General features: G+C 33.5%; 1 long non-coding RNA gene across 7 annotated transcripts; it reads right to left on the bottom strand.

The window, feature by feature from the left end:
- Nucleotides 1–214: 214 nt before the first annotated feature.
- Nucleotides 215–11,052, bottom strand: LOC103504085 (uncharacterized). Of its 7 annotated transcripts, none has more exons than XR_001764771.2 (3): nt 1,361–11,039; nt 880–923; nt 215–789 (listed from the first exon to the last, which is right to left on the bottom strand). It is a non-coding gene; the product is annotated as an uncharacterized LOC103504085 (long non-coding RNA). The 7 variants fall into 7 exon arrangements; XR_001764775.2 differs by having other exon boundaries at nt 280–772; XR_007819791.1 differs by having other exon boundaries at nt 280–789; nt 880–1,843; nt 1,961–11,039.
- Between the last annotated feature and the right edge of the window lie 616 nt (nt 11,053–11,668).

Here is an 11,668-nt window from a genome sequence, read left to right as displayed (position 1 = left end):
TATTTTCATCAAGTTTGAAGGAATATTTTGTTAAAGGATCGTGTATGAAGTTGTTAAACGATCGTATTACGATCGTTTGAAGGTAGAAAACTAAATTATTGTGTGATAGGGCAAACAATCGTATAGAAAGTTAAACGATCGTGTAAGAAGTTGAATGATCGTATAGAAAGCTACAAGTTGATAACATTTCCTAAACAACCAAATATCGATAATATATATCTAAATTCACTTTTATGTCATCGTAGGTGTAGACTTGTTCAAATATAGCATCCACGACGATTAAAAGATAGTGTATTTTTTTTTCTTTTTTATGTAATTGCTTAAAACAATTTAAACAATCGTAATTGTTCAGACATTTAGATTTAGTTTCTAATTATATAAATTACAATGGTACTTTGATAATAAAAAAATGAATAATATAATTTAAAATATGTATACGTTAAAAATATCTCCCAACGCACCAAAGGAGTCAGGATTGATGCCCTTCTCCCGACGTCGTGAGCAACACGTCGGGCAACCTTCGAGCAACGTCGCATCGGGAGCACGTTTCTCTTGACTCAAGAAGGGGACATCGAAAGTCCCCTATTGCCGATGTGCTCCATCGTCGGCCTTGACAACGTCGGGAGTAAGGCATTCCCAACGCCTTTTTGTTTGCACTTCGAGAGTTCCGTCATCGACGCACTACTACCAACTTCCTTTCCCGACGGCACTATGTACATTGAGAGATCCTTTTCGGATGCTTTTGGGCATATATACTGACGCTTGACGACGTCTGGAGACTCCCAATTTCTTATAGTAATTATGTTGTTGCATAAGAACAATATACAAGAAAGCATGGAATGATGTAGCAGAATTATCTCAAATACAAAACATACTAACCTTTTTTTTTCCAACAATTTCATAGCCAACTTTCTTTGAAACCTCTAAAAAAGAGAAGGGGAAGGAGAGGATGTAGCACAAAATCAATAACTTGTTGAAGAGAATAGAGACTAAAGTGAAGAATTATTCATTCTAAAATTAATCAAATTTCGAAAGCCAACTATAAAACATGAGGAAGAGAAGTAAAGATATTCATCCGTCAAATTTGAGAAGCTAACTATAAAACATGAAGGAGATACAACACATATAACCCCTATTATTAAATAGAAATGCTTTACATGGAGTATATATATATCAAATGCCCCCACAGTCATCGAGTTACAAGCACACACATATGGATTGAACATTACAAGTAAGGGTTAAGTTCAAGGAATATCTCAACTTCTATAGTGTTTTAATTGTGAACAAAAATCTTTGCCTGAGTAATTCCCTACAGAAAACTCGAACTCAATAGACCTTTTCACTACCTTAATAGTGGTACCTTGATAGTAGAATATGAGAAAGTTCAAACAAATTGAGTCTGTAACAATGGTGCCAAAATGCTCTTCTTCTCAAATAAAATTGAATAATCAACAACCAAATTGTTGAAAACCTAAGACAAAGACAAAATATGCTTAATTGCAATATCAAAATTCAAACCCACCTGTCCGAATCTTCCAACAAGTGACAAGCAAATTCTCGCATACCTCGACAGTTTGTGAGTGACTGAATATAGTGGTTCTTTATCATTCAAAGAATTTTATTTCATCAATCATTTGAAAAAAAAAACAAAAATATCCGCAGATTTAAGGAATAAAGTAAAGATCAAGTGACCATAATTGGTTAAAAAGATTAATACATACATGCTAAAGAACTTCACCTTCATTTAGTGCCGACCTTCAAGTTCATCCTTTAGTAATCACAAACAAAGCTAGCTTTTTTTTTCTCTCCACTCATTTCCTTGAACGTTCAGAAGAGCCTATATCTGTGTTGCAATAATTGAAAAAAAAATGAATTTTTAATGAACCTATATCAAGGGTCAAGTATATTCACCTGTCATTCAAACTAGTCCAGAGGGACATAAATGATAGATATAAAGTACCTTAGAATTGGCAAAAATGTATATCCCTTCCAAGTATCAAAATACAAAATCCCTACCTAAGTGAATAAGACAATATCACATATAAAAAGACATTATCAATAACAACTTGTTTTACGAAATAGAGACTAAAGTGAAGATTTATCCATTCTAAAATTAATCAAATTTGGAAAGCTAACTATAAAACATGAAGAAGAGACAGCAAAGATTCATCCATTCTAAAATTAGTCAAATTTGGGAAACTAACCGTAGAACATGAAGAGGAGACACAACACATATAACCATTATTATTAAATAGAAATGCTTTACATGGACTCATACTCCTCATGTAAAATATACATTAAAAGATAATCAATAAAATATTTTTCACATGGTATTAAAGCCTAAAAGTTTAACCTAGCTTCCCCCTTGACAACGCCAACCCTATATCAGATTTGTACCAGTCGCTGCCCACCAGCATTGTACCAGAACCCATCGACCAGTCTTTTCCCAAATAAGTCATACACCACCGGCTAGTCCTTTCCCAGATCCATTCGACACGATCTGGCCAAACTTCTCAGATCTGCTAAAATCTGCTCCCTTCGACCCACACATGTACCCACTCCGCCAAGCTTCTCTAATTCGCTCATATCTGAACGTCAAACGCTTAGTTCCTCACATCTTCAGACCCGTATATGTCCCAACTTCAGTCAAGCTCCTCGAATCCATTTAGATTTGACAGTCCCCTATTACTTCTCTGATTCGACTCTCTAATTCCCTTTGATCCACTCTAGCTCAATCCCTTCTAATTAGTCATTGTGTGGTTTCCTCAGATCCATAGTACCTCTTTGCTCGTTTAGATTTGTTCTTCATGGTAGTTACAATTTAGCTAAGTCCTAAATCACCAAGATAGCTCTAGCCTCAATGGAGAAAAACCATATTGTTTGTCTTATTAACACAGTCCTTAATGGGACTAATTATCTCACGCGGACAAATCAAATGAAAAGCTTTCTAAATTTATTGAATGTCTCGAAGAATGGGACAGTAAAACTCAGACTTGGTAACACATCTATCCCTTCGATAATGCTAAAAAATTATGGAATTTTTTATTACATGTTTTAAATCTATCGGAGTACTCATTACTATCAATTGTAAAGTACCCTATCAATCTCAATCAATATGTTGGTCAGTCTGTTTATGAATATCTAGCAGTTCTTCAACCTATCTGGACTCGACTCGATCAAGCCAAAATTAGTACAGATCAAATCTTTGCATTACTAAGCTCCTTATGAGATTATGTCCAGACTATGAATCTGTTATGGTTGTCTTACTACATTGCAACCCCTTGCCCTCATTTGATACATCTATCCAAGATATTTTATTTGAGGAAAAATGTCTTGGCATCATTCCCTTCAAATAATCAAATGTTCTTACAAGCACTTATCCACCCAATAGAGTGACAACCACATTTTGTAAAAACTATAAGCTCTCTTGTCATAAATTTATTGATTCCCTAAGTACTGCCATAATCATGGTCATATTCTGAATAATTGTCCCACACAACCACCTCGACCTCCAGGCTATCCTACAAAAGCAAGGAACTTTAATAAACACAGTGCCTCCTCTATTGTTGCTAGTACTTCCCCAGATGATTCTTCCCCCAATCTTCAGATAAGTGATCTTCAAAGCTTATTAAATTAGTTAATTTCATCATCTACCTCTACTCTTGCCATATCACCAGGTAATCGATGGCTTCCTGACTCTAGCTATTGCAACCATATGACATCTGATTTTTCTCTTATGACTACTTCTAGTTTTGCAAAATCTTTTCCTCCAATTTATGATGTTGATGGCAATTGTATGAACATTTCTCATATTGGCACCATCAATACTCCTGGTCTGAGTCTTCTCCATACTTACTATATCCCAAACTTAACCTTTAATCTACTTACTATATCCAAAACTTAATCTTTAATCTTATGTTTGTTGGTTAATTGTGTGATCTTGGCTTAACTATTTCTTTTTCTCCCAATGATTGTTAGTTCAGGATCCACAGATGGTTGCAAAGTGGGAAGATTATTTGAGCTCATATCACTCCAGCTTCCTTCTCATTCATCTATCTTTGCTCCTGTCATCGACTCTAATACATATCAGTGGTATCTTCGTCTAGGTCATGCTTCTTCTGAAAGGATGTCATTTAATTTTCGTTAATAATTTGAATAACGTTACTAAGTTTGTTCCTTTTAATTACTTAAATTGCAAATTCGCTAAACAACCTGTTTTATCTTTTTCTCACACCACTTCTAGATAAACCATTTGATTTGATTCATTATGATATTTGGGTCCTGCTCCTACTACTATTGTCCACGATTATTGCTAAAGTTATGTTCATTAATGATTACTCTCGTTTTACATGGATTTATTTTCTTAAACATTGCTTTGAATTATCTCGCATTTATATTGAGTTTACTAACATAATCCACACTCAATTCTCTCATCCTGTCAAAACCATCTACACTAATAATGCCTTGGAGCATAAAGACTTCACCCTTCTTTCTTCTCTCCCAGTAAGGCTACTCTCATTCAATGCCACATTCTTGACTCGGTTCGTGTCCTACTTCTTTTTGCCTCATGTCTTGAGAAATTTTAGGGCGAGACTACTCTTACATCCATCTGTCTATACTATTAACGATCTTCCTTCTTATATTCTTCGAAACATCTCTCCATTCAAAAGACTACATGGAACTCCTCCCAACTACTCTAACCTTAAAGTTTTTTGTTGTGCATGCTTTGTTCTTCTCATCCTAAAAAACACATTAAACTAGAACCATGTGCCCGTCTCCGTTGCTTTATTGGCTATGGCACAAAACATAAAGGTTTTCGTTATTGAGAACCTCTTTCCAACAAACTTCATATATATTGTCATGTCAACTTTTAGGAACATACTATGTTATCTCGTTTGTCCTCATTCCACACCTCTTCTTAAGTCCTCATATTTTCTTTACTCATACATTTGAGCTTACTCAATTTGCACATGCTCCTACAAACCCGAACCAGTTGTCTGTCTCCAATGATGTTCCTAAGCCTACTTTAGATACTACTCTTCGTCATTCTACTCCAGTAAGGGAACCTCTAATTCATCTCCAAGAATATCACTATTTTTCCACTATTGTTTTCCTTGTTGAACCTACCTCTTATCAAGAGGCCAGTACTAACCCTTGAAAAGATGAACTGCAGGTTCTTGAAAAGATGAACTGCAGGCTCTTGAAAAGATGCACGCTTAAGACTACGTTGATTTATCCGTGTTGAGGGTTTTGACTGGATGCGAGAATTGGGTGTGGATCAATGTTAGCAAACTCATTATAAATTCGAGATAATTCAAAGCGATGTTTAAGAAAGTATATCCATATAAAACGAGAGTTATTATCATTAAACAGAACATAATAGTAATAACCATGAATAGTAGTAGTAGAGGCAGGACCCCAAATGTTAGAATGAATTAAATCAAATGGTTTATCATATATAGAAGTGGAGTGAGAAAAAAAATAAAGCATGTTGTTTAGCGAGTATACAATTTAAGCAATTAAAAAGAACAAACTTAGTAATGTTATTCAAATTGTTAAGGAAAATTAAATGACAAAGTTTTTCAGAAGACGCATGACCAAGACAAAGATGTCACTGATATGTATTAGAGTCAATGACAGGAGCACAGATATATGAAGGAGAAGGAAGCTGGAGTGATATGAGCTCAAATAATCTTTCCACTTTACGACCCGTACCAATCGTCTATCCCGTTTATGGATCTTAAACTCACAATTATTGAGAGAAAAAGAAATAGTTAGGCCAAGATCACACAATTGACCAATATGAGAGATGTTCATACAATTGTCATTAGCAACATAAATTGGAGGTAAAGATTTTGCAGGACTAGAAATAGTCATAAAAGAACAATCAGATGTCATATGGTTGCAACAGGTAGAATTAAGAAGCCATCAATTACCTTGTAAGACGGCAAGAGCAGAGGAAGAAGATGAAATTAACTAATCTCAAGATTGGGAAGGATGAATCATCTAAGGTAGTAGCAGCAACAACAGAGGAGATACTAGGTTCATTAAAGTTCCTTGCTTTTATAAGATAACCTGAAGGAAGATGGCCGTATGGGACAATTATCTAAAATATGACCACACTTATGGTAGTACCTTCAAACTATTTTAGGACAATCAATAAACTTATGAATAGAAGCTTATAGTTTGTACAAAATATGGTTGTTTCATTCGGTGGATAAGTGCTTGCAAAAACATTTAATTGTTTGGTGAGAATGGTGCCAAGACGTTTTTCCTCAAATGAAATCTCTTAGATAGTTGTATTCAATTAGGGCAAAGAGGCCACAATGTAGTAAGGCAACCCTAACCTGGACGTAATCCATAAAAAACTTAATAAGGCAAAGATGATCTATATTAATTTGTCTTGATTGGGCTGAGTCCAGATAGGTTGAATAACTACTAGATTTAAAGCGTGTAGACAAACATCTCATAGCATTATCGAAGGATGTGTTTCCAAGCTAGGTGATAATCTTGTTATTTTTACTGTCCCATTCTTCGAGACGTTCAATAAAATTTACTATCATCCTCCTTGTATTATTTGGTTGATTTTATAATATCACCAATAACAATACGTCATAGTTTTTGTCCAATTAGAAAGTTTTTCATTAGATTTGCCCAAGTGAGATAATTAGTCCCATCAAGAATTGTGTGAATAGGACAAATAATATACTATTTCTCCATTAAGGCTAGAGTTGTCTTATTGATTTAGGACTTAATTCTGATTACTCCGAAGAACAAACCTAAATTGGAACAAAGAGGTTCTATGGATCTAAGGAAACCACGAAACGGCTGAATAGGTGGGACTGAGCTAGAGTGGATCGAAAGATATCAGGAAGCCAAATCAAAGAAGCAATAAGGGATACTATTAAATCTAAACGAATCTAAGAAGTTTGGCTGAAATTGGTACATATACGATCTGAGGATGTGAGGAACTGAGCTTTTGACATTTAGATATAAGCGAATTGGAGAAGCTTGGCCGGAGTGAGTACATGTGTAGGTCGAAGGGGGCATATTTGAGCAAGTCGAACAAATTTGGCCAGACCATGGCGAATGGATCTAGGAGAAGACTAGCCGATGGTGTATGATATATTTGAGAGAGGACTAGCCGACGATGTCTGATGCAAGATTGGTCGACGGGATCTGGTATAGTCTTGGTCAACAGCCACGGGTACAGATCTCGTACAGGGTTAACGCCGTCAGGAGGGAAGCTAGGTTAAATGATACCATGTGAAGAATATTTTATTGATATCTTTTAATATATATTTTACATGAGAAGATAAATATACAAACCAATACAAGTAAATAAGGAAAATGATGTAATTAATCCTAATTGCAATATAAATTTATATATATTCTCATACTTCTCATGTAAAATATAGATTAAAAGATATCAATAAAATATTCTTCGCACTTTACTTGAATAAAATATGGATTGCATTTTTATTATTTTGTTTTTTTATGTTTTTCTTTTTTTTTCCTTTCTTTTTCGTAATAAACAACAATACGCTACATTTCTTGCACAACATAGATAAATAAAATGTATAACGAAAGAAAATTCAAAACTTTTTGTTCTTAATTTTTTTATGAATTTCAACTTTTTATTTTTCTTCTTTCTTCCTATTGTTGCTGTGTATTTTTCCTCTCTCGTGATTTATTTTAATCGAATTTCTTCTATCATATTATCAATCAATGAAATGCCACTATATTTTTTAAAACAATTCCGCATTCAATTCCTCCAAATTTGGAGAATCATCAAAGAGCATATATTCATTTTTTTCACTCACTATGGCTAGAAAATGTTCTAAAAAATTCTCTATTTTATGATTTTTTTTGTTGTTATTTGTTATTTTTGTTTGTTTTTGCTTTATTTTTGTTCTACCATGCAATACATATTTTTTCAAATCCTCAACACATTTGATATGTGAATGCAATTAACTAAAAATATAATAGTGTGGTCAACAAAAAACCAATTCTATGCATACAAAAAAAAATATTCTTTTAAATAGTTAAGTATGTTAGTCCTATATAGCAAGTACAAATAGTACATCTTCATTGGTTGCACCGGTGCTAAGAAGCAATTGATTGATGCTTGTGACAAATAAATCTATAAGAATGACTTGATCATCCTTAAACGACTATTAATCATTTAAACACCAATCATTTCAAGTTTGTATTTAAATGCACTTATGTTCGTCAAGTTCATTTTTATATATATAGTATATAAGTCAAGTTAATCATTGAAAATGAACAATAAAGTTGGTGGTTGGAGTTAGTTGTTCAAGACAATTGTCAAAGTTGGCTGCCATATGTGATTGTTGTTGAAGTTGATCGATAAAGCTGGTTTTTGTCTTTCTTGGTCGCCTAAGATAAATGTCGGTATTGATTGTTAGAGGTGGTTGTCACTTGTTATTGAAGTTTATTATTAAAAATTAATTTTAGTTGAACTTTATTGTAGAGGTACTTGTTGGAGCCCGAAGTTAAGTTGGTTGTTAACAAAGGTGATTTTCACCAAAGTTTGTAGCTAGTTGTAGGTGGTTGTCAAAGACAGAAGTTGGTAGCACAAAGGTGATCTTGGAGTTGGTCACAAGAGTTTGTTGTTGGAGCTTGAAATTCGTATTGCAAAGTTGGTCATCGAAGTTGATTTTCGTCAATATTATTGGAAATAGTTACCAAAGTCCAAAATTGATCGTCGAAGTTGGTCACACAGAGGTGATGTTGTTGAAGAGTGTTGTTTGTCAGAGGTGGTTGCTGGAGCCCGAAATCAATCATCAAAGTTGAACATGTGAAAGTAGTCTCTAAAGTTGGTTCTTGAAGTGTGGCAATATAATTGTCAATGGTAGTTAATGAGTGAACCCATTAAAAACATTAGAAGAATGAAGAGTTTGGGTGAGTTGGTATAATATACCAACTCAACTCAACTCCTTCAAACATTTAAAGTGTGATAGACAAACAAATCCCACAACACAAATAAGGAAAAAAGAAGAATTTGAAAAAAAAAAAGAAAAAACAATTCTACCGACTTCTTCGACTGGCTGGCTGTTAGGAGATGTGACAAATGAATTTATATCATTGAGAGTCATACTACCCAAGGACGAGATTCAAGTAGAAGATGATTTGGAAACATTTGAGACACAAATAGTTCCATACATATATTCCTTTAGGTACATCTCCTAATAAAAGACTTCCTCAGTTTAATTTCGTTAAATTATTTATTTTTCTTGAAATTCAGCATTAATTGTATACATCTACGGGGAGAATCCTGAAGTAGATGCTATTGGGGAACGATGGAGTGAGCTTGAAGAAAGAATTAATGGATGAGGTATCTTCATATAAACCAATACATACTGATGTTTATTAAATATATGAAAATGGAATATATATATATATATATATATATATATATATATATATATAACTAATCTACTATAAACTATCGAAAAACTATTCAGGAGGTCATTTGTGAAGACGCAAAGACTGTTTGTAGATGAAGAGACTAATGAGGTAACAACACATATTTTGATAATTTTAATAACCTTAAAAACATACAGTACATATGATACAAGGTACAACTTATGTTGTATATATTATATGATATATCTCATATACTATCATACAAACAAGACGATCATGTGCCTCTTCGAGAAAAGTATATATATTAATATATGATACATGCATGTGTAAAAAACTTATGTACATTAAAATAATTTATATTGGTTTCTAAATTTTTCAGCTTTCCTTGAAACATGAAAAATGACAAACAAAACAAACAACGAAGATAAAAATCTAAAGGTATAATAAAGTCTATATTGAATATATTATATGTTCTAAAAACATTAGAATTGAATGATTTATGGCCACACTTACAAAGAAAACAAGGATGACAAGGCATCCAAGCACTACTACAATTTTGACCTTTTTTTTTATGTACAAAAATAATAAAAGAAATGTCGACCAAAACTCATCAATTAGGCAGACATCAAGAAAGTTTGTCAATCAAGAAAATCAGTTTTTGATGGTCAAAACATGTCACCTTAAACCCTTTCTTGATGTTTTTCGCCATCATGAAATGAGACCTTGACATTTTTATCCATCAAGTATATGAAAAGGTCCATCAAGACACAATCTTTGTTGATATGCTCCGAACATCAATATAGGGTAATAGTGATGTTTTTCATCTTTAAAACGTCAAGAAATCTATTTTTATTGGTTTTTGTTGTTCATCAACCATTAAGTTTATGTTGATGTTTTTTTTTACGGTAATCGACTCCAAACAAGTGTTTAACCTAAAATTTAATAACTTGGATACCTAGCTTACGAACGATAAAATATGCAAAATCCACATTCCAAACGTCAACTTCGCCACAATTCCAAATTCCAAACGGCACCAAATTTTCAGAATCTGCACAACTCCGCAACTTCAACTCCACTACTCCAAATTTCCAACTTCACAACTTCAAACATGAGCTAATCTAGTTTAATAGGCTAATCTTGACTGATGTTGACTAAACTAAGGTTGAAATAACATGCCAACTTCCTCAAAACAATCATGGGTTGATCAATTTAGGTGATAATAACATTGGGTATCAATAAAAATGAGCCAAATTTAATGGGCATCGAAGATATTTCCAGAAACTCACCAAATACACATCAACTTACCCAAAACTGGAGCACCTACCGAATGTTATCAAATTCTAGCGACAAACCTGCACCAGCGCTCTAGACGTCGGCGGACCAGCAACAACAATGACACGTTGTGCGACGAAAACACGGAGAGGATGAACCGAATGAGATGACAACGGCGAGATCTGCTGAACAACCTTCGAAAGTCGGATGGAGGGTAAAGAAAAACTAAATGGTGGCAGCAGATCGATGCGGACGACGGAGGTAAGACTCATGGTTTCGTGAATGGTGGATGACGGCTGGGAGTCTGCAAAGCGACGTGGGTCTTTTGCGTGAAAAAGATGTGTATGCGTGAAGGAGAGATACCTAAATTTTTTTAACTCACTTATTCGAATATTTATTCATTATTTACTTTTTATTTATTTATTTTCCTTCTCAACCTCGACCTCCACAATTTTAAAATAGAGAAAGCTTACGTCGTACAATAATAAAAATATTCTACTATTAATCAGTCATACATGCGTGAAAATATGATGGTACCATTGTATCCTATCTAAACAATTTTATATTCTGGTACTCATTATAAACGATCTTGTACTAAATCTAAACAATCTATTGATTATACTATCTAGCTGAAATAGACAATTAATCATTTAAAAATATTAGTATACGATCGTTTAGATCTTATACCAAGAAGAAGAAAAAAAATAAAGAGATGAAGAAAGAAGAAATTCTAAAAGAGGAAATGGAGAAATATCGCGAACAATAAGAAATAAGAATATGAAAAAGGATCAATAATAACATGAGAAGAGAAGAAAAAATTGCAAAGTAAAAAGAAGAAGTAAAGCTAATAATAGTCTTGCAATATTCGAAAATAACAAAGGGCAAATCTAGAATTTATAAAAAAAAACAATAATAGCTTTAAGGTTTTGATTTTTAGTCCCACAGACCGTCAATATTTGTTTGGTTTTGTTAATGTAAATTATCTCTTTTAATGGCATTTTTTCAA

Source organism: Cucumis melo, chromosome 3 (genome assembly GCF_025177605.1).
Source record: "Cucumis melo cultivar AY chromosome 3, USDA_Cmelo_AY_1.0, whole genome shotgun sequence".
Lineage (NCBI taxonomy): Eukaryota > Viridiplantae > Streptophyta > Magnoliopsida > Cucurbitales > Cucurbitaceae > Cucumis > Cucumis melo.
This window is presented reverse-complemented; position numbering and strand designations above follow the sequence as displayed.